The 22,746-nt window shown below is 34.0% G+C and overlaps 1 protein-coding gene across 2 annotated transcripts in view; it reads left to right on the top strand.

Moving 5' to 3' along the window:
* NYAP2 (neuronal tyrosine-phosphorylated phosphoinositide-3-kinase adaptor 2) overlaps positions 1–22,746 on the top strand; it is a 322,006-nt gene that overhangs the window by 218,883 nt on the left and 80,377 nt on the right. The window lies entirely within an intron of this gene.

Raw genomic sequence — 22,746 nt, 5'->3', positions numbered from 1 at the left:
ATGGAGAGTAGACTGCAGAAAGTTGACTCACTGCAGATGGTGAGAGGAAAAGACAGTCTTTTTTAGGAGTTTAGTTTCCAAAGGGAGAAGAGATATAGATTGGTATTTCCCAAGGAAGGATGGATAGTGTTTTGATGTCTGTTACTCAATTGGTTCTATGAAAAAACCAGCAAAATAGACAAACCCTTAGTAAATCTGATTAAAAAAAAGGAAAGAGGAAAAGCAAATTGTTAGTCTTAAAAATGAAAAGGGAGAACTCGCCACTAATGAAGAGGAGATTAGAACAATAATTAGGAGTTACTTTGCCCAACTTTATGCCAATAATTTCGATAACTTAAATTAAATGGAAGAATACCTTCACAAATATAGCTTGCCCAGATTAAGAGAGGAAGAAGTAAATAGTCTAAATAGTCCCATTTCAGAAAAAGAAATATTAACTCCCTAAGAAAAAATCCCCAGGACCAGATGGATTTACATGTGAATTCTACCAAACATTTAAAGAACAATTAACACCAATGTTATATAAACTATTTGAAAAAAAAAAACAGGGATTGGAGGAGTCCTACCAAATTCCTTTTATGACACAGACATGGTACTGATACCTAAACCAGGTAGGTTGAAAACAGAGAAAGATCTCTGTTACTCTAAGTCACCTGAGAAGGCATTCAATATGTGCTAAAATTTTGAACGCTCTGGGGATGTGTTGCATTTTCTATCATTTCTTTTTTTTTATTTTTATTTTTATTTTATTTTATAATTATAACATTTTTTGACAGTACATATGCATGGGTAATTTTTTACAACATTATCCCTTGCACTTACTTCTATTCAGATTTTTTCTCTTCCTCCCCCAACCCCCTCCCCCAGATGGCAAGCAGTCTTATATATGTTAAATATATTACAGTATATTCTAGATACAATATATGTGTGTAGAACCGAATTTTTTGTTGCACAGGAAGAATTGGATTCAGAAGGTAAAAAGAACAGTTTACATTCATTTCCCAGTGTTCCTTTTCTGGATGTAGCTGGTTCTGTCCATCATTAATCAATTGGAATTGGATTAGCTCTTCTCTATGTTGAAGAAATCCACTTCCATCAGCATACATCCTCGTACAGTATCATTGTTGAAGTGTATAATGATCTTCTGGTTCTGCTCGTTTCACTCAGCATCAGTTGATGTAAGTCTCTCCAAGCCTCTCTGTATTTCTCCTGTTGGTCATTTCTTACAGAACAATAATATTCCATAACATTCATATACCATAGTTTACCCAACCATTCTCCAATTGATGGACATCCATTCATCTTCCAGGTTCTAGCCACGATGAAAAGGGCTGCCACAAACATTTTGGCACATACAGGTCCCTTTCCCTTCTTTAGTAGTTCCTTGGGGTATAAGCCCAGTAGTAGTATGGCTGGGTCAAAGGGTATGCACATTTTGATAACTTTTTGGGCATAATTCCAGATTGCTCTCCAGAATGGTTGGATTTTTTCACAACTCCACCAACAATGCATCAGTGTCCCAGTTTTCCCACAGCCCCTCCAACATTCATCGTTATTTGTTCCTGTCATCTTAGCCAATCTGACAGGTGTGTAATGATACCTCAGAGTTGTCTTAATTTGCATTTCTCTGATCAATAGTGATTTGGAACACTCTTTCATATGAGTGGAAATAGTTTTAATTTCATCATCTGAAAATTGTCTGTTCATAACCTTTGACCATTTATCAATTGGAGAATGGCTTGATTTCTTATAAATTAAAGTCAATTCTCTGTATATTTTGGAGATGAGGCCTTTATCAGAATCTTTAACTGTAAAATTTTTTTCCCAATTTGTTACTTCCCTTCTAATCTTGTTTGCATTAGTTTTGTTTGTGCAGAAACTTTTTAATTTGGTGTAATCAAAATTTTCTATTTTGTGATCAATTATGGTCTCTAGTTCTCCCTTGGACACAAACTCCTCCCTCCTCCACAAGTCTGGGAGGTAAACCATCCCATGTTCCTCCAATTTATTTATAATTTCCTTCTTTATGCCTAAATCTTGGACCCATTTTGATCTAATCTTAGTATGTGGTGTTAAATGTGGGTCCATGCCTAGTTTCTGCCATACTAATTTCCAGTTTTCCCAGCAGTTTTTGTCAAATAATGAATTCATATCCCAAAATATGGGATCTTTGGGTTTGTCAAAGATTATTGCTATTTTTATTCACTATCTTGCCCTGTGAACCTAACCTATGCCACTGATCAACTAGTCTATTTCTTAGCCAATACCAAATGGTTTTGGTGACTGTTGCTTTATAATATAGCTTTAAATCAGGTACACTTAGACCACCTTCCTCTGACTTTTTTTTCATTAGTTCCCTTGCAATTCTAGACCTTTTATTCTTCCATATGAATTTTGTTGTTATTTTTTCTAAGTCATTAAAATAGTTTCTTGGGAGTCTGATTGGTATAGCACTAAATAAATAGATTAGTTTGGGGAGTACTGTCATCTTTATTATATTCGCTCGGCCTATCCAAGAATACTGAATGTCTTTCCAATTATTTAAATCTGACTTTATTTTTGTGGCAAGTGTTTTATAATTTTGCTCATATAATTCCTGACTCTCCTTTGGGAGATATATTCCCAAATATTTTATACTATCGACCATTATTTTGAATGGAATTTCTCTTTGTATCTCTTGCTGTTGGATTGTGTTGGTAATGTATAAAAATCCTGAGGATTTATGTGGATTTATTTTGTATCCTGCAACTTTGCTAAAATTCTGAATTATTTCTAATAGCTTTTTAGCAGAGTCTTTGGGGTTCTCTAAGTATACCATCATGTCATCTGCGAAAAGTGACAATTTGATTTCTTTATTTCCTACTCTAATTCCTTGAATCTCTTTCTCGGCTCTTATTGCCGAGGCTAGAGTTTCCAGTACTATATTGAATAGTAATGGGGATAGTGGGCAACCTTGTTTCACTCCTGATCTTACAGGAAAAGGTTCTAGTTTATCACCATTACATATGATGTTTACTGAAGGTTTTAAATATATGTTCCTTATTATTTTAAGGAATAGTCCATTTATTCCTATACTCTCAAGCGTTTTTAGTAGGAATGGATGTTGGATTTTATCAAATGCCTTTTCTGCATCTATTGAGATGATCATATGGTTTTTATTAATTTGATTATTAATATGGTCAATTATACTAATAGTTTTCCTAATATTAAACCAGCCCTGCATTCCTGGTATAAATCCCACTTGGTCATAGTGTATTATCGTGGGGATGATTTTCTGAAGTCTATTTGCTAATATCTTATTTAAGATTTTAGCATCAATATTCATTAAGGAAATTGGTCTATAGTTTTCTTTCTCAGTTTTCAATCTACCTGGTTTAGGTATCAGTACCATGTCTGTGTCATAACAGGAATTTGGTAGGACTCCTTCAATCCCTATTTTTTCAAATGGTTTACATAGCATTGGAGTTAGTTGTTCTTTAAATGTTTGGTAGAATTCACCTGTAAATCCGTCTGGTCCTGGGGACTTTTTCTTAGGAAGTTGGTTAATAGCTTGGTCTATTTCTTTTTCTGAGATGGCACTATTTAGACTACTTACTTCTTCCTCTGTTAATCTGGGCAAGCTATATTTTTGAAGGTATTCTTCCATTTCATTTAAGTTATCGAATTTATCGGCATAAAGTTGAGCAAAGTAGCTCCTAACTATTGTTCTAATTTCCTCTTCATTAGTAGTGAGTCCACCCTTTTCATTTTCAAGACTATCAATTTGCTTTTTCCCTTTCCTTTTTTTAATCAGGTTTACTAAGGGTTTGTCTATTTTGTTGGTTTTTTCATAAAACCAACTCTTAGTTTTATTAATTAATTCAATAGTTTTTTTACTTTCAATTTTATTAATCTCACCTTTTATTTTTTGAATTTCAAGTTTTGTGTTTGTCTGGGGGTTTTTAATTTGTTCCTTTTCTAGCAATTTTAGTTGTAAGCCCAATTCCCTGGCCCTCTCTTTCTCTATTTTATGCAAGTAGGCCTGTAGAGATATAAAACTTCCCCTTATTACTGCTTTGGCTGTATCCCACACATTTTGGTATGATGTCCCATTATTGTCATTTTCTTGGGTGAAGTTATTAATTATGTCTATGATTTGCTGTTTTACCCAATCATTCTTTAGTATAAGATTATTTAGTTTCCAATTATTTTTGGTCTATTTTCCCCTGGCTTTTTATTAAATGTAATTTTGATTGCATTATGGTCTGAAAAGGATGCATTTACTATTTCTGCCTTACTGCATTTGATTTTGAGATTTTTATGCCCTACTATATGATCAATTTTTGTATAGGTTCCATGAACTGCTGAGAAGAAAGTATATTCTTTTCTGTCTCCATTTAGCTTTCGCCAAAGATCTATCATATCAAACTTTTCTAGTATTCTATTTAACTCTTTGACTTCTTTCTTATTTATTTTGTGGTTTGATTTATCTAATTCTGAGAGTTCAAGGTTGAGATCTCCCGCTATTATAGTTTTGCTATCTATTTCCTCTTGCAGCTCTCTTAATTTCTCTTTTAAGAATTTAGATGCTGCACCACTTGGTGCAGATATGTTTAATATTGATACTGCTTCATTATTGATGCTGCCCTTTAGCAGGATATAATGCCCTTCCTTATCTCTTTTAATTAGATCAATTTTTGTTTTTGCTAGATCTGAGATGAGGATGGCTACTCCTGCTTTTTTGGTTTTGCCTGAGGCATAATAGATTCTGCTCCACCCTTTTACTTTTAGTTTGAATGTCTCACCCTGTTTCAGGTGTGTTTCCTGTAAACAACATATAGTAGGATTCTGACTTTTAATCCAGTCTGCTAACTGCTTCCTCTTTATGAGGCAGTTTGCCCCATTCACATTTATGGTTAGAAGGATTAATTCTATATTGCTTGCCATCCTATTAACCCCTGCTTATGCTTTTCCCCTTTCCTTCCCTTTTACCCTCCTATCCAGTATTAAACTGGTGAACACCACTTGCTTTTCACAGCCTTCCCTTTTTAGGATCCCTCCCCCACCTTAAAGATCCTCCCCTTATTTTACCCCTTTTCCTCGAAATTACTGTATTCCCTTCCCCTTAGCTTACTCCTTCCCTTTCACTTTTCAATGAAGTGGAAGAAGTTTCACCATAAATCAAATACGTCTATTGATACACGCTATGTTCATCTCCCTCCTTTCTTTCTCTCAGATATAATAGGTTACCTTTGCCTCTTCATGAGATGTAGTACCACCACTTTACACTTATTTATGATATAATCTCCTTTCCACCTCTAGTTTCTAAGATAAATTGTACGTATGTTCTTTACATATTTTTTTGACAGAAGTATAGTTCTCAAGATTTCTTTTTACCTTTTTAGAAATCTCTTGAGTTCTGTATTTGAAGATCAAACCTTTTATGTAGGTCTGGTTTTTTCATCAAAAATAGATGGAATTCATTTATGTCCATCTTCTTCCCTGGAAAACGATGCTCATTCTTCCTGGGTAAGTTATTCTTGACTGCATACCAAGTTCCTTAGCCTTTCGGAATATCATGTTCCAGGCCCTGCGTTCTTTTAATGTGGACGCTGCTAGATCCTGGGTTATCCTTATTGTGGATCCTCCATATCTGAATTGCTCTTTTCTAGCAGCTTCCAATATCTTTTCCTTTGTCTGATGGTTCTTGAACTTGGCCACTATATTTCTTGGCGTTTTGATTTTAGGGTCCCTTTCAGTAGGTGATCAATGAATTTTTTCAATGTCTATTTTACCCTCTGTTTCCAGAATGTCTGGGCAGTTCTCTTTGATAATTTCCTCGAAAATGGTGTCCAAGCTCTTTTTTTCCTCCCATTTTTCAGGGAGTCCAATTATTCTCAAATTGTCTCTCCTGGATCTGTTTTTCAGGTCTGTTGTCTTTCTGGTAAGGTACTTGACATTCTTTTCAATTGTTTCATTTCTCTGGTTTTGCTTGACTACCTCTTGGTTTCTCCTTGAGACATTCATTTCTACTTGTTCCAGTCTAATTTTCAATGATGTATTTTCTTCACTCACTTTTTTTATATCTCTTTGTAATTGTCCAATTGAGTTTTTATCTTCTATGGAATTTTTTTCCATTTTATCCATTTTATTTTTTAGAGAGCTGATTTCTTTTTCCAGCTCACTAATCCTGTTTTCCTTGGAGTTGTTTACCTTTTCCAGCTCACTAATCCTGTTTTCCTTGGAGTTGTTTATCTTTTCCAGCTCACTAATCTTGTTTCTCAATGATTTGATTTCTTTATCCACTCTGTCTTTGAATGCATGGGATGACTTCTCCAGGCTCTCTTGCCAAGCTTCCCTTTCCTTTTCCCATTTCTCTTCCAGCTCTCTTGTGAGAGCCTTTTTGATTTCCTCTATGATGTTCTTTTGTATTGAGGAGCAGCTTATATCCCTCCCAGGGGATACATCTGGGGACAGTCTGTTCCTAGTCTCCTCAGTATTTGAAGTCCGCTCCCTCTCCACACAGAAGCTGTCAATGGTTAGAGCCCTTTTGAATTTTTTGTTCATTTTGTCAGAGTAGGAATCAAAGAAAACAACTGACAAGAGAAACAATTGGTCTATTTTGCGGGGGATGGGGCTGGATGGTATTAATGGGCTTCCTCTACAGACTGGGAATAGGGCAGCAGAGAGCCACTAATAGAACAGCAATGACTGTACTGAGTCTGCGCTCTGAGGCTCCGAGAATGCACGGAGTCAGTCCAGGTGGGGGTTGAGGGTGGCCGGGCTCTGAGAGATGCTGGCTTTCTGGGGTTTTAATCTTCACCTCCAGTGTTTACACCCTCTCTGCTGCTCCTGGCTTGCTGCCAAGACGGAGCATCCACACTGGGGCAAAAGCCCTTTCGAAGAAACGGCAGAGATCACACCCCTCCCCCTCAGGTCTTAGCTGTGTGCGCTGCCTGTCTTGCTCTGGCTGCCTGCCCTCAGTCTGCGCCCAGTCTGATTGACCCTCCCCCGAGCAAACACAGACCTTTTCTGGGGACTTTCAAGGATGTCTTCTCTTGGTGATTATTTGTGGATTTCTTTCTGGGTCAAGCTTTAAGTCTGAGGCTTGTCATGAAGTAAGTTCTGAGAGAAAACGAGGAGCTCAAGCAGCTGTCTGCCTCCACGCAGCCATCTTGGCCGGAAGTCTTCTATCATTTCTAAAAACAGAAATTGCAGAGAAAGTAACAATCAACACCAGTTTTCTCTATTAATGAAATCACAGATTCCCAACTAAAATCTCATCTTCTATAGAAAGCCTTTTCTAACTTCTCTAAATTTTAGGTCTCTTCTTAATTATTTCCTATTTTCCTATATATGGCTTGATTGTACATATGCATTTGCTTATTTCTCCCATCAGATTATTTCCCTCTTGAGGACTAGGATTCTCTTTTCCTCATCTTGTGTCCTCAGTATTTAGCACAGTGCATGTACCATGATAGACAATACATAAATGTTATGGATCCACTAAAATATAACTAAATAACTAATATATACATACATGTATATATGGTGTAAATAATAAATGTATAACATTAGTATACTTATGACTTCATATATAATATAATGTACATTATATTATATACTATGTTATATTATTAACTAATACTATTCTGGGATATTCTGAACCCATACATCAACCATCACTAGCTCTAGTTACCATGTCTCACTGACTCACAAAGCACTGAAGATACTCTCATCCACCTCCTAGTGAACCTAATGGTAACATTATTCGATTTTTCTGATTTCTCACAAGATTATGCATGGCTAAGTTACATACAAATCAAATGAAGAGTATTCCTTGGCCAGGGTATGTTTGTCATCAAATATACTTTGCATACATATCTCAGAGTACTGGATCAATTTTTCAACATGATCATTTCCTCCTTCCTCTGAAATTTTTTTCTAGCAGAATTATATCAGTTACACTCTACCATTTCTCCATTTCTATAATTGGCTTTTCTTCCTTTTGATTCTATGTATTGAAACTATTTCTTGAAGTTTAGTCATTCTCTCTTTTATCTACAATTAGTAATTCACTTATACTCATATCTATAACTACCTGTTTGATGACTTATAAACCTTTATCTTTGCCTGACTTGTTTCTGATGACTTCCTAAGCTGGGAATCTTCACTTGTACATCTTATAATCACCTCAAACTCAATATGAATGACTTAAAAAACAAGAACAATAACATTGAAACTACTCCCTATCATTCTTTATCCATTATTAATCAGTGAAATGGGCTCCAAACTTTTGATCTGTCCCATTAGCTTATTTTTACATTAGTTACTTTTGATTTGCCCCGTTAGCTAATAAGAAAGCAAGTCTTATTTGTAGTAAGTCTTTATTCATGCTATTTATTTGTTTGGAAAGAAGTTTCCTTTTCTGTCCTTTCTTTGTTTTCCTTGACTGCTCCAAAATTTAATCACTTTACACCTAGATAGTAGTAAAAACTCTAACTGCCTATCTTTGGCTATAAGTAGAGTATGCATGGGGGAGAAATAAGAGCTGAGGTGTAATATAGTACCTTATATAAAAATATAAATTAAATTATAATTCATAGTTAATGGGATCTCATGCTGGGATCTCATGACTCCAAGTTCAATTCTCTTTCCTTTGAAGTATGTTGCCAAGTATCCTAAGGTATATCATTTTGCAGTCTAATTTCCATTTTAAATATGATAATTCATTAAACATACATACATATATGTTTTATATAATTTTATATAAAATTTATAATTTGTCAAAGTTAAATTGCAATGATTTACAGATTTCTTAAACAAAACTTTTTGTTTAAGCACACACATATAAAACATTATAAATGGAAGATACCTCACCTTTCTCATAAATGGAGATGCTGCCAATGACAAGAAATAGGTGTTGAAATAAAGCATGGTCAATAAGTGGCTCTCTGACTTCCAGGATTTGCCTGTTTTTTCCATAATATTTTTTTCTGGATGATAATTACACAGAACTGCTTTGCATATCATTTTTTTAATACTCTTTCTTCACAGCTAAGTGAAAAGCAGAGCAGGAAGCTGCTCCTTTTAAAAGCTGCCCTGACCTACTTCCATGGAAAATCAATGAAGAACTTGAAAGAGCCTCATAAATAGCCAATTTAAGGAGACAAGTGCATAAGCCATCTTGGTGTTAAGTCAATGTCTCCTAGATTTGAACTTTTTTTTCTCTTTAAAAATTCTTTTCGAACAATAGAAAATGATAAGGAAGAAATTGACCAGGACAAATGATTATGAACCTGGGAGTTGTGCCCTCTTGGGGTTTTGAGTTCTTTGGCCATATGGTTCATTTATTTACTCAATGTGTTTAAATTAGCACAGGCCCAGAGTCCCTGAATCTGGAGAACATTAAGCAAGAAGTAATAGACATTCAATGACACTCTAAAATTAGAGAAAAAATTGAAAATAGAGCCTACCTCACCCGTCCTGTTTACTCCATTCACTCCCATTCTGTGAATATTTATTAAGAATTAACTATGAGAGTTCTTAACCCAGGGCCCTAATAAACTCTAAGTTATCCTTGTTTATATTTCAGCTGTGAGTTACAATTATATATATATATATATATATATATATATATATATGTATATATATATATATATATATACACACACACACACACACATATAGTTTTTTACTAGCTTCTAACAAATTTATCATTTAATATTTTCTTTTTTCTAAATTTTAACATTTTTTCAATTTTTTTTATTTCCAAATTCTCTTCCTTACTCTTTCCCCTCTCCCATTGATAATGCAAGCAATTTGATATAGATTATATATGGATAGTCATGCAAACATTTCCACGTAAATCATTGTGTAAAAGAATGGAGAAAAACTCCAAGAAAAATAAACTAAAGGAAAAATATCTTTGACCTATATTCAGGTTCTACCAATTATTTTTCAGCAAATTGAAATTTAGTATTTTTTTAATGAATATAGGCAACAGAACATAGGAGCTTCAACAAAAATCAGATATTTTCATATCACATGCCTATTGCAAACATTTTGTAATATCATTTATGTTCATTTATACTTTGGAATTACTAGTTATTATCCCCAGTACTGGAATATTAGTTATTAGTTTTCCTATATACTGACTATAATATTGTTTTTTTCATAATTCTATTATTAATTTAATTTCACATAAAAACTCTATTTGAATAGAGATCCATGGATTTCAGTAGGCTGCAAAAGAAGTCCATTATATAATATAAAGCCATGAAAAAACATATATGAAGTGTTTACTAGGTGTTGGTAGACTCTACTAAATGCTGGGAATACAAATACAAACAGAATGAAAGATTGTACTTGCCTTTAAAGAGAAAGCTAAAACAGGAACAGATAGAAAAGGAAGGAAAATTCCAAATAGTGCAATGGAAGTTAGCTCTTCTGTATACATGGCTTAAAATGGAAGTCCAGCCAATCAGAGAAAGGGTTCTCAGTAGTAGAATTCAATGTGAGAGGTTCAAGAATTGTATGGTGGCAGAGACAATCTAGAGCCTCTGGAATGGAGTCTGCAGAGACTCCTTAATAACTAACTGCTCTACCAAGTACAAAGCTTGACTAACTAGTTTATTCTATGCAAAACACAATGATAGATTTGAAGGATACAAGCTGGTATGATGCAGGCCATCTGAACCATGGGTATTTTGACCCTAGACATTGAAAGAAGGCTCATTTGAAATGCAAGCTTAAAGATTTAAACCAGGGGTTCTCAAACTACGGCCCACTGGCCAGATGCGGCCTGCCAGGTTATGGCAAATGGGCTGAGGGGTGGAGACAGAGTGTGATTTTTTGTTTTTACTATAGTCCAGCCCTCCAACAGTCTGAGGAACAGTGAACTGGCCCCCTATTTAAAAAGTTTGAGGATCACTGAAATGCTCTGAATTTTTTTGAAAATCTAATTATGACTTATTTATTTGAAAAAAAAAATCACTTGCAAGTGAAGATATCACCATCCTAATGTCATTGACCCTCTTCAGGAATGAAGGATGCACAACCACAAACTGATTCTTTTATGAAGGGAAATTAGATCATCTTTTGCCTCAATTCTCACCTAGCCTCTAATTGATTAATGTGAGTCCTGGGAAAGACTTTGACTTTTAAAAGTCTCCCATTGCATCTAGGGCCATTGCTAGTTATCTTGACCTTTACCTTTCCACTGACCTCTAGAGAAGAAATTGAGGCTGATGACTTTGCACATTTCTGCTCCACTTACATTCAATTAATTTCCAAGTCAAGACATCACTGTCTTGATGTCAGGCATGGGAAATGGATGGGTAGACTGCATAATGAATAGCATGATATGGAAAGTTCAAGGAAGAACTATTAGTCCCCTTTGGCTGAAGTAGAGAGTGTGGGATATAAACCATATACCCATAATACACATTATTCAACAGTAACTATCCTCTTTGGGGCTTTTAAAGCCTTTAAAATCTTCCATCCTTCAAACTAAATTTTCTTTATGTCTTGGTCAGTTTGGAAATTCATCTATCTCTTTGGTAGTGAAGTTTGAGAGTTTTTAGCCACTGACAAATATATTCTCAGAATTGCATCAATCAAGAAGAACGAAAATTAATTGGCTTTTTTTTCTTCTACATTTTAATATTTTTAGTGTATGACTATTATTCTTTTAAGTAATATTGAAGTGCTCTTCCATCTGCTGAAAAATGATTTGTATCTTAATTAAAGTTGATCACACCTGTGCATATTTTGACTGCCCACACACTTCCTACCTATTTATGAAGAGACTTCTCTTCCTTTCAAAGTTTGAAATTAGGAAACTATGGCATTTTTAATTAAAAGCATAAAAGTGACAACATAGGTGACTATCTCAATTCATCTAAGTAGCACAAAATTTAATGTATAATTACAAGCAACAAAATGGATCTGATTTTAAATTTATATCTTATTCTCCTGACCATCTCTCTCTCTCTCTCTCTCTCTCTCTCTCTCTCTCTCTCTCTCTATATATATATATATATATATATATATATATATATATATATATATATATATATATATATATATATATATATATATGTACATACATATGCATGTTAAGTGAGGGGAAAGTAAAGGTTAGAAAAGGAGAATCAAGTAAAATATGAAGTCACAAAGCACCTGACAAGCCCATGAAAAGAACAGTTTATTTTAAATAATTAAGAATTAATTATATGCTGAGATTTAAAAATAATGACTATAGCACAGAATTTGGCCTCGTGATGATGTTGAGCATGGTGATTGAGATATGGTTTTATTGGTTGAGATATGGAAACTACAACCCAGAAAGACCTTAATCATAGCTGATAAATGTTAGATTTGAGATTGGAATCCATTTACCTTAATTCCAAGGCCAGCACAGTCTCTGCTTTACCAGATCATGAAAACAAGATCTCAGAATGTCAGAAGAGGAAGGGACTTCCATCTGATATCTTTCTATAATAGTTTATTTTGTAATAAATGTATTGAATTATAAATAAGAAAACTGGGCTCAATTTTGTCTTATGTGACTGGGGGAGGAAGAAGAAAATAATTTGTACATAGCATCTGCTATGTGCCAAGACACTTAAAAATACTTTTAAGTTGATCTGATTCCATCCTTTGTTTGTGAGCTCTTCCCCTAATGATAGATAAGATAGGTCCTTTCTTCCATTTCTCTAATTTAATGAATTGAAGAAAGGAATTTGATGGATTTCCCAAAATCTTGTCTTCTCTTTTAACACTTTAATGGAAAAGCACTATATGCCTTTTATGAAATGAGGAATTTCTCAGCTCTTGTCCCCATTCAGGCATTTTGAACTAACCAGTGCTTGAGGTATGGTTACTCTAAATCTATAAATTAATCTATTATCCTGCCAGGGAGAATCTCTAAAGATGTAAGCATACCTTTCACAAATGGGAACAAACTAACATTAAAGGCAATCCTAAAACCCATTAGAGGCAAAAGATTCAGGACAGAACACTTGACAAACCTGTCTGCTTCTCCCCTGATGGAAATGGTACAATATTTCCAAGTCCCTCTCTTCCTCCTTTCATTATGAAGGAATTTCAGTTTTAGAAAGTTTTGGTGCTTTATATTCCCCAGACCACAATACTGTGTAATTCTGATAACTTGGGTTATAAATTATACTCTCTGAGCTCAAGCTTATCGTTCCATGTGTCCCAAGTCAAGGTTCTTCAAAATCCATGACACCTCTATAAATATATGGCAAAAATCAGACACATTCCCAACCAGGTGTTCTAATTCACTGTACCTCATTAAGTTGGCTCCACAGGGAGAAGGGCTGATACTTCTGAGATCCTTATGCTCATGATTCTAGGGAGCAAAGCTATAGTAAATTGAGCAGCTGAAATCTTTTGTTCACATCTCAGATAGAGCCCCTAAATCCTGGACTTATTACTGATTCCTATCAGTTAATAATGAAGCAGAGATTTGGTTTTATATTTTTGTATCTGGAATTCAGTCAGCTTTTAAGACTTTTTTATATTGTTTTTGTTTCTTTTGTGGAGATTTTTCATCTTTGCTACCACATACAACCCTCACTTTTTAAAGTTTTTTTCAGCTTTGAAGATTCATTAGGGATAGGTGACTTTGCTTATGTAATCAAAACCTTCCTTAACCTTACTATTCAAGTGTATGTAGCCAAAAAATAATAATAATCACTACCTAGTACTGAGCCTCTCTGAACATAGAAATGATAGTGTTTCATTCAAGGCTCACAAGCTATCCCTAGACAATATTCCACCTTCCTGAGACTTGACATAAATGTGCTCTACTGGCATTTTCTTCAAGAATTCAGTTTACCTACATATCACAGTGAAAAATTTCTTGGATGACAAATATTTAAAACCTCCTAATATCATAAGATGACCAACCTTTGTGTTGTTTGTATTAATGTCTTATTCATTCCACCATTTTAAAAGGCCATTTAAAAATTCTTCTTACTGTTCTAGGTCATTAGGCTTTTTCAGATGCAAGTGCTTACCAATAATGAATACTATGTGACTTTAAAGTCTACTTTGATTTTATTGTTTACATAATGATTCAGTGTACCACTTTATTTGAGGCAGTTAATCTCAGAGGAACTAGGTAGCATGAGGATAAATGTGAGGGGGGTGGACTTGGAGTCCACCATGATTTTTGATCTCGAGGACTCTCTAAAAGTGCCTCCATTATCCTCAGTGATCCCCAAAGCACCCTTTGAGAAGCACTGCTCTGGCGCATCCCATATCACTTAGCTGACTTATTTTATTGGTTGGCTTAACACAACTAACACAGATGAGCAGAACTTTCTATACATCTCATTGTTGTCATTTAGAATTCCCTACAAGGTTGTGCAAATTTTCCTCTTATAAAATTTGTATAGATCAATTATTTAAGAATTATGTTCACTCTGAGAGATTTTTAGCCATCATTTTCTTCTCTAGTGCATATGTGAGGAGCCTTGAATTGACTCTACCTGGATTAAATAACATAGTTCCATATAGAGAAAGAAAATTACATGGGCAGGGCTTGAAGAATTAGCATGGTAACATAGGGATTGGAGCTTCAATGAACTCTGACCATAAATATTTAATGTGATAAATTATAAGTAGATATTTCTATTTTAATATACTATATTTTTGAATTTTCAAACTACAGACTTTTTAGGTTTAACAATCGGGTAATTGTTTCAGGAAGTTTGAACATCATCTTGTCTTTCTCTTAATGATTATTTTTTCTTTTAAATAAATACTATTACTACTTTTATGGAATAACATAATTTTTAATGTAAGACTTCCAATGGTAAACAGAAATACATATTCATAAGAAATAGACATGGAGAATTATAATATAAAAAGAACAGAATTACTAAGTTTTAGATTTGGAATGTATGTCAATAATACTCCAAAAGACATCCTACTGCAATACATTTCACCAGTTGTCATTTAGCCTCCAATTTGAAGAACTCAACACTCCCAAAGACAATTCTACTTTTATATACATCTTATTATTAAGAAGTTGTTTTTTTCCTTCTCAAAATAAGCCTAAATTCATCTTGGAAATTTCCACCCAAATCTGTTTTCAATTCTATCATCCACATATTTGCTTCCCTGGCTTACTTCAAGTTTTATTTAAAATCCCATCTACACTTCCTGGCTGTGTGACCCGGGCAAGTCACTTAACCCCAGCCTCAGAAAAATAAAAATAAAAATAAAATAAAATAAAATCCCATCTACCTCAAGAAGCATTCCCAACTCTTAATTATAATGTCTTCCCTCTATTATTTCCTAGTTATCATGCATATAGCTTATTTGTAAGTGTACAGACTGCTAGGTGAAGCAGTGAATAAAGTACAAGACTTGCAAACAAGAACTGAGTGTAAATCTAGTCTTAGACACAATGTGTGATTCTAGGTAAATCATTTAACCTTGTTTGCCCCAGTTTTCTCATTTACAAAATAAACTGGAAAAAGTAATGGAAAACTGCTTGATTATTTCAAATGGAGTAGACCACAACTGTAACAGTTAAACAATTAATATATTTGTTTGACAATTGCCTCCCTCATTAAATTGTGAATCCCTTGGGGGGGGGTCAGAGTTTTGCCTCTTTTTTTATCCCTTGGCACTGTGCCTCTTAAATAAAATGCTTAGTCCAAGTTCATTATTGCAATGTCTGAGGATTTCCTCCTTTTTTGGTAAGCTAAGTGACTATGTAAAAAGACATTTCTCACCACTCCCACTATTATTTTCACTGTGAGACATGAGTGCAAGGCTTCTGCTGGCAAGGTCACTGCATGGGGAGGGAAGGGGACAAGTCCAGATGGGATAGCAGTATACTCCATTCCACCATATGCTGGCTTTTCATCTGCACTAATTATTATCACTTAAGGACATATCTCATTGTTGCGTGTAAACAATATGGAAATTGTAAATGTTATGAACACCTTCTAAATCCATATACCTCAGTCAAAGCTGTGGTCCCCAAGCCCTAGTTTGGGCTCTAGTTCTATTTATCTAGACAGAGTCTGGGCACAGCCTTGTGGTAGGCTGCCATCCAAAGAGCAATATATCTAATTTCAGAGACTCATCAACAACAGATTGGTCACCAGGTGATGAATATTTTTGACTACAATAACTCAAAACTAAGATTTAGATTATTATACTTTGCATGGGACAGCTAAATGGTGTAGTGGATAGAATGACAGTTTTGGAGTCAGGAAGACTTTAGGTGAACTAGTTGTAGGAAGCTGGGCAAGTTACTTAACCCCTTTTGCCTTAGTTTACTCATTTGTAAAATGAGTTGGAGAAGGAAATGGAAAATCACTGGTATCTGTGCCAAGAAAATCCCAAATGAGTTTAGGAATAGTCAGATATAACTTAGTAACCACAAATGTATAATAGTCTTCTACTGTCTATGAAACTAGCTTTGTAACTTGAAAGCTCCCTATAAAATCAGTTTTACTTGTTCTTTAGAATTCATTCCAATAAATAAATATGATTTAAAAACAAGGAACTGTGCTAGATACTGAGGAAGAAAAGCACACATTAGTTTCTTATTCAAGCATTTTATAGTGTACATACTAAGATACATACAGAAGCCACACTCTCAATAATCATATAAACTTAAACAAGGAATGATTGGCAAGAGGATAATGAGGGCATGTTGCATAGTTCAATTGATCAGCCATAGGGTCAAAATTAATGATAACAGATTGAATGCATTAAAATGAACATTTTTGGTTGCTGAGAAGGGAAAATAGACCTCAATAAAATAAAATCATATGGGAATAGAATGTTGCATATGGAGTCAGCTATGGTTTGTTACTTTGGCTTATTTTTTTTCTTAATTTTACATGGTAGGATTCATTGATGGAATATGGTGAATGGAGGCAAATAAGATGGAGTTTCTAAAGAAAAGGAAATTGATCAATAGCATAGAGGTTTCCAAGGAACACAATGGAACATGAGGGTAAAAAAAAAAAATATGTAATATATGGAGGTTAAGGCTAAAGTGAATAAGAGATAGGAATGGAAAAGGTTTTCTAATACAACACATATCAAATGAGTTAAGGAGAAAAAAACAGAGAACTTGTTTACCCAAACAAATCAATTAATTAGAGTCCTTTCCCTCAGGAATCTGTGTTGGCTGAGTGGAGAGAGAGGGAAATGAAATTATAAAATATTATATATATTCTATAAACACAGGGATTTGGAGTATATAGGTACCTGAAGGGAGTTCTCTTTTGATGACCTTGTCAGAAAATAACTGGGGTCCTAGTTTCCTAGTAAAACAGAACTCACTCTAAAAGCTAAGTGTACAGCTTCATTTCAATATAGTAGAAAGAGAAACAAATTGAAGACAACTTTCAAATGAGCTACGGATCAACAAGAGACAAAAAGTCCTGTACAGGTATTTATGGGTCACTAAACCAATATATGTTGAACTCCACAGGTCTTATTGACTCTCTGATTGGATCTCTACTCAATATTGCATGATTAGATAATATAAATAATTAACATTAGATGGCAAATTGTTGGCTTCCTATGCTCAATAGCCAAACCTAGTATGAACTCTAGGACTCTGGTCTTCTTATCCCAAACATTTATTGCCCCATGTTGAGGCCCTGAAGGATCCTCAGGCATTTCTCCACTTGAGATCTTGCATCTTGAAATTGGAGGTTTCATCCTCTCCAAATCTGTTCTTTAAAAGTTGGTTTAAGGGCATCTTTCCCACTCCTTGATCTGGGGAAAGCATTGTGGATCTTGCACTACTGGATAAATTTTTAGTCATTGCTCTTTTTTTAAGAGTTTGAATAAAATAGAAACACATCCATTGATTGAAGTAGTGGGGCGAAAAAAAGCATTTTGAGCTTTTCTTTATAAGCTGGCTTTCTTTTTCTTCTAGCAACTCTTAATCTTTAACCATGTAAAAGTAAGCCTTCATAATAGAAATGAGTTGGCACCTTCTTTGTTTCCTGTTGTGCTTCTGAGTTCCTGATAAATATCATTCAATAACAATGATTTGGACCACATAATGCAATGCTGGAGATTATAGCCCGATGTAATCTGCTTTTCATTTTTTAGCTTTTATTAGTTTCTCAATAACACTATATTGAAGTACCTCAAAGGAAAGCTAGCTATAAATCAATGAAATCTAGACTGACATCCATGGAATTTGTCTTCTCCCCAGTCTCTTGCAGAAATTAGAAAGATACTAGACTTATGTGAAAGCTCTGAAAAGGTAAATAAGGTTATTGAGAAAAGTTCAGACTAGTTCATTCAAATGGATACATGATATGTGGAGGCATTACTGTATTTACTATTATTACCAAGAAGAGCCATATGTAAATAGACATACATACACATATATATGCATGTATACAGAAATATACATATGCACATGAATATAGACACAATGCATATACCACATATATGCATTAGCATATGTATAATATATGCATTACATATGTGAACATGTATGTGTGTATATATATATGTGTGTGACTCTAAACAAGTCACTTATCCTGTTAATATCTCTATAATACTATTAGTCAATTGTTGATACTTGTCTCTTAATTTCATACATATACATACACATACACATGTATGTGTTTGTATAAGACTTGGAATCAGGCAGACATTTCAAATACTGCTTCTGATACTTGCTATCTATGTGACCCTTAGCAAGTGATTTCATTTATGTAACTTTCATATAGTGCTTTAAAGGTAGGGTGGGTCTTATATCAGTGATATCTCATATCTTTCTACTCTGGGAGATTCTAAACCACCCAAATTATCAATTGATAAGATAGCAGGAGGAAGAGAAGAAGAAAAGATTTGGTCCTATTTTCATCCTATTTAAGAGTAAATAAAATTAATTTGTTAGATTAAGTAGGAATTAAAAGATTCCATGTAGTGTAGATAGATGGAGAGATCTGATTAGAATTAGTTTTGTAGTAAATAGAGCTATGTTGGGAAATCATGACTTTTATTTTTGTAATACTTAAGGTTTAAAAGCAAAAGCAATTACATTTTCTCAAAGCTCCTGGAATTATGAAAATGTTCTTCAGGAATAATTTAAGAGTTTCTGATTCTTGGATGTTAAATATTCTATGCATGGATCAAAATGGGTGACAATTTAGATTACTAGAGTTCTGAAACATTTCAATCCAGGAAAACCAATCAAAAACCAGTCTGCAAAGAACTTATCAGTAAAAAAAAAAAAAAAAAAAAGTTCCTCTAGTCTTTTCTGATCCTTCTGTAGGAATATGCCAGAGAATAAGTGAGTTTGTCCAAGTGAAGAATTCTTAATATGGAATTCCAGAATACCTTCCATCAATTCTTACTGCAAACTCTCAGTGACCAAAGACAATGAATATGTTACTTGATTACACAGATGATAAATGACAGCATAAGAGTCTGAACCAAGATTTGTCTCCAAACTAGTGGCTTTTTAGTCCAACATTCTTCCTGGCATGGAAACTGAGGCTCAGTGTGACTTGAGGTTACAGAAAAAGGAAGAGATAGATCCAGATTTCAAAATAATATTTTTAATTCTAATTTATAGCATTTTTCCTTTTGATTCCTTCCAGATTTTATCACTTGGATATTCTACTGACAATATCTTTTGATTTAATGTAGCAATGTCATTTCTTTATATATAAAAGGAAATAGTTTGTTTTTTAATATTATCTTTAGCAAGCAAGTAAGTAGCAAAGTTATATACCTGGAATGAGAAAAATGACTTCAATCTGAATGCAGACCCTAGGTAAGGCATTTAATACCTCCATTCTTTAGCTTCCTCAACTGAGTATATTTATATTTACTTGGCAGTGTTGTAAGGATCAAATGAGATATTATTTGAAGCTTTGTTTCCTTTGAACTCCAAGGACCTTAATGGCCTATACAGGAAAGGATGGTTACCTGAAATTTCATTTTCCATTCAGTTTAACTTAGCTTTGTATACCCAACACTTTCCCAATCCCCTCAATTTCCTCTTTCCTCTGATGGGTGGGTTGGACAGTGGAGTGTTAAACTCCTCCCAAACATCTCTTTGTAGAGGACTAGATCTGGAATCTCCAGCTTACTCTCCACTTTTCCACCCTCTACCCCCTTGTATTACTCTTTTGTCTATTGTCTTTTCCCATTATATTATAAACTCCTTTAGGGCAGGAACCATCTTTTTTTTTTTCTTCCTTATTCATATCCCAAGCACTTAGTAAATTATCTGAAACATCGATGTTTTCTAAATGTTTTTCTTATTAAATTGAATAGTTGTGTTTTGTAAACTTTAAATCACTATATAAATGCTAGCAATTGTTATCTATGTACAATTAGTATAGCTTAATGAAAAGAGGTACTATGAATAAAGAGACCATGGATTATAGTTTTGGCTCTGACATTAAATAGCTGTACAGCCTAAAATACTTCAGTTTTCTAGGTCTTAGTTTTCTCATATGTAAAATGAAAGAGTTGGACTAAATGACCTCTGAGGTCCCTTCCATCATGAACATTTCATAGCCCCATGAGGTTCATTCATCTTATCAGTGTAATCATTATGTTTCAGTCATCTTTATAATGCTGTCTTTTCTATGCAATTAATCAATTTTGATCACCTTTCATCATTCCATTTTTCAGGGGTTGGAATAAAATGGAGAAATTTTGGTCCTGCTGAATAAAGCAATAGTGATATAGAGGGAAAAAAAATCATAGGAATCACTTGCATCAAGCAATAAGCACAAATGTTGTTCAACTGAACCCCTAGAGCTTTGGTAGTTTTGATGCCCATTGCACTGTGGACAACTAGAACACATCTCCGGTAACTAAGGGATCCTTGTATGAGACCAGGAAATTTCAAGTGGTAGTTGCAGTTACAAATCACAAATATAAACCTCTTACCCAAATCATCAAGCTGTTTTTAGAAGTAATTGACAGATGGTGCAAATGAATCCTTTTGGATGTTTGAAACAGGAGCACCATTTCATGAAATTTCTTTCCATGTATTCAGAATTGTTAGGTTATGTTAACAAATAATAAATGATCCTCTCTCTAAAGCAGCCATTTTCTTCTCTGATCTTTTGATTAATAAGCATTTGCAAGGGTTCCTGATATATGCCTTATATAGGTATAAATTGTGATGTATTTTTAAAGACATGTTAAATGGGAAAGGATCTATTCTGACTGCATTGAATGATAGAAAACATTAGGTACTAGGACTTAAGATTAATGAAGATAGAAGATACATTTATTGGATAAAACTTCCATTTCAGGAAGAAAATAAATCACATGATTAAAAAATTTGTTTGGAAGAACTCTCAACTATTTCCACAATACTCCTTATTTAACAAAGTTCTTGTTACTAATAGAAAAGTTTATTTTATTTTATTTTTTTAAACTCTATGTTTATTCTGCTGATTAAAATTCTGATGTCCTAATCTCACAGATTTTAAATAACTTCTCTAACATTTAGAAAATAATAATGATAATAATGATGATGACAGTGAGTCCTAAACTTCTAACCTTTGGTTGTACAATATTTTGAGTTCTTTTGTTTAGCTTTCTCTATGGATACTTGCCAAACTTCATAGAATACTAATCTTGGGGACATTTAAATTAGGGGGGAAGAGCTACGTTTTTCTGTACTATATTTAAGCCTTATTTTGTTATACTTGAGACCTACGTACAAGCCCTTGGTATCCATGAGAAAACAATTAAATAAAAGCAAAGAAAATATCTAACAGTAGACCAATCTTAAATTTATCATTTTATTCTCATATTTAAGAAATGTCTGAAGTTCTAATTATAATTAAAGAACACATATTGCTTTAAAATTTTTCCTTCTCATTTCTATACCAAATATCCTTTCAGTCTAGAATTTGAGGATGGAGGCAATAATATATTTTTAGAAAAACATATATCATATAAACTAATAAGTGCTAAAATTTATATAACAGTAACAATAATAGTGATGAAAATAATAAACATTGCCCTGAAGATCTATGGAGAACATATAAAATGAGATAGGGAACCATAGTTCTTTGAAACTCAATAAATGATATAGTAAAACTCTGTACTATACTTTCTGGGGCCATAGGCTTTTTGTTTATATTCATGAAAGAGACAATGATTTGTTAACAAACTCACAGGGAGATGGTCAGAATAAAATTTAAGAACTCATGCAAGGGATACAAAATCATAGACTCTTTAAAAAATACTATCTAATCTAATTTCTCTATTACATAGATGAATTACCTGAGATCCAGAGAGATTATGACTTACCAAGGTGATAGTAATAATATAATTTTCACTAAATCACCAAAGGACTTTGGAACCATGCATATGATACTTATATTACTAACAAACCAAAATTAATTCATAAGAAAAATTTCAAGGCAATGTGATTCCTCAGATCTATATCTTTTTTATTGCATAGAGGAGTTAGGCTGAAACACACTTCCTATGCCTCAACAGTATTGGCTACATTTCAAGAAAGAACTGCAATGAATGATTTTCTCCTTAATCCTTTAATTAGCTTACTTAGAGGAACATTCTCCTTTGTCTCCTCGGTGTCCTTTGTCGGACTTTGATACAGCCTAACCGTCATAGGGACCAAGGAACCAGAGTTACTAATCATCCATGACTAGAGAAAACATTGAAAGAGTCCAAGGTATAGACCCATCCCTATACATGTTCCATGGAAACTGCTCTAATCCAACCAATTTT

The sequence above is a fragment of the Sminthopsis crassicaudata genome, chromosome 3 (genome assembly GCF_048593235.1).
Source record: "Sminthopsis crassicaudata isolate SCR6 chromosome 3, ASM4859323v1, whole genome shotgun sequence".
Taxonomy (NCBI): domain Eukaryota; kingdom Metazoa; phylum Chordata; class Mammalia; order Dasyuromorphia; family Dasyuridae; genus Sminthopsis; species Sminthopsis crassicaudata.
The sequence above is the reverse complement of the archived record's forward strand: the minus strand, read 5'-3'. Positions and strand labels throughout refer to the sequence as shown.